General features: G+C 39.2%; 1 long non-coding RNA gene across 1 annotated transcript; it reads left to right on the forward strand.

Annotated features, from left to right (window-relative positions):
* Window positions 1–328: 328 nt before the first annotated feature.
* Window positions 329–1,400, forward strand: LOC134218124 (uncharacterized). Its single transcript, XR_009981263.1, has 3 exons — window positions 329–602; window positions 698–827; window positions 887–1,400. It is a non-coding gene; the product is annotated as an uncharacterized LOC134218124 (long non-coding RNA).
* The last annotated feature ends 859 nt before the right edge of the window (window positions 1,401–2,259 follow it).

A 2,259-nucleotide genomic window follows, 5' to 3' on the forward strand; every position in this document is an offset into this window, starting at 1 on the left:
GAGCGAATATATAGCCTTTACTCGTACTTAGTACAAGAAAGGCAAAAATAAAAATCCATCGGGAAACGTTCAATTTATATTTTCGTGACTTCGCAATCGCGAAGTGTCCCGCAGTATAGAGAAAAGACGTAGTCCCGAAACAAAAATTGAACACTTTGTAGTTGAGAGAGCAAAAATAGAATATTTACGAAACATTATGTATTGCTCTGTTAGTATAATACAGAGGCTTTCAGCTAAAAGCGAATTCTCACGACGTATCGTACACTGGTAGAAAAAACCTTTTGATTTCCATAAGTTTTGCCTTATGAAACCCTATAAATTCATTTTATTTTTGTTTCATAAGGTACTATTGAAAGCCATAAGTCTGCCTTATGAAATGCATAGTTTTTTCTTGCGTAAAATAATCATAAGGCATTCTTATGAACAAACCTTGTTCATTTCAGCGTTCACCCTGACAGTTGTCAAAAATGCGCGTTTATCGTTATCGTTCGACCTGGAACTGAGAACTTTGAAGTAAAATGAAAAAGTGTGCTGCTGCAAATTCCATTAATTAAAAACAGAATACAGCCTAATCAATCGTATGAGATGCAAGGCCTTTATGGGTAAGTACTACTGGGGGAGGGGATCCAGCAGAAAGTGACTAGACCGGGTTCGGAATTAGAAGTGTTTACAATTTTTGTGTATTTTGTTTTCTTAGGCACTATCTACGATGGAGACGATGAGCAAACGGAAGTCGAACTGCTACTTACTCCTGTCGGGAATATGCAGGGAAAAAGGACAATGAAAGCTGATCCGGGTAAAAGCGCTGTGAAAAGTCCAATTTGCAGGTAATTTTGTTGTTTAGCTGCACCGCTTTGATGATGTAATTTGTTTTGTTTTCTTTCAGGATTTTTTTCCAGCATCGATGCTGAGCAGTCAGACTTGTTAAATGATTGCCGGATCAAGATTGGCGATAAACGGTTGGATGGGAGTTACTTTTCCGGTCCATAATAATCCTGCAGTCCTTCTGGAAGTGGCATTGGTTCGGCATTGGAACTCCCGCAAGGAAAAGGCAGCAAAAGTCCTCAGCAAATGATGCGGTGGCGGCGGTTTTATGCGGTCCTGTTCCTCTGATAAGAGCGACTGGACCATAGCCGATTTAATCGGTGGCGTTCAAGCTCCTCTCGGCGGCCAACATCACACGACGCAAAATTCCGGTGGTGCCTTCGGGTATTGTTGTGCCGAGTAATCGAGGGGGCCCTTCATTGGCCTAGCCAGTTAGGGCATTGAACGCCGGCAGTCGAAGCAGGGCCGTCGGGTAAGATTTGTATAATCAATTATTTGCTTGTTTTTGTAGGTCTGATGGAAGCGCCTTGATGTGATGATAGAGCGAGGGTGGTATGACATATGGTCGAAAAATCAAGTTGATATACCGTCAAGTAGTGTTACCAGACGTACTCTTTTAAGAGTACATGTACTCTTTTGAGACAGAAAAATACTGTGCTCTTCTTTTCGAAGAAAAGATTATACGTACTCTTTTTAAATATTGTTAGTACAAATTTGATTTTTTAACTAAACATTGCAGAGTGAATCAATTTTCCTCAGTTTTGTAAGTCACGATTGGCATTGGACGTGTTTATTATTTTCATGATATTTAATTTGTTTGAAACGGCGAAATTTAAGATAGGTCGCCAGTTTTTTTTTCGAGAAATTTAGATATCAAAAATTTAAGAAGCCAGCGCAATCAAATTAAATATGACACAAACTACAAATCCTAATTACAAACTGCATGCTGGACCGGAAACATGGTTACAATCATGCGTTGGAATTGGAAACATAATTCAAACGTTCGTTCTCATACTACAGACTGCGATCATTCAAGCTGGGTAACCTGTTCTTCAGCCTCAGATATCAGGTTTCAAACACAATTCCATCCCACAAATACGAACGAAAAACAAACCGTTTTGACTCAAATTCCGAACATGACTCATATTCCAAACACTAGCGTTTTAATATTCTACAGTTCATAATTCCATCGGTTTTCCGTACGGAGGATCAAGATTACAACCAAATTCAACATCCATCCCATGGAAAGAACCACGCAAATAATGATGAAATTCTAATTTAAATGCAGGTGTTTGGTATTCGAGTCATGTTCATGCTTTGAATCAGAACGGTACAATATCGAACTTGAATGGTAAATTAAAAAAAAAACCTGATTAATCCACACACACATACACACACACACACGCACACACAGACATCACCTCAATTCGTCGA

This window comes from Armigeres subalbatus, chromosome 2, assembly GCF_024139115.2.
Source record: "Armigeres subalbatus isolate Guangzhou_Male chromosome 2, GZ_Asu_2, whole genome shotgun sequence".
NCBI classification, from domain to species: Eukaryota; Metazoa; Arthropoda; class Insecta; order Diptera; family Culicidae; genus Armigeres; species Armigeres subalbatus.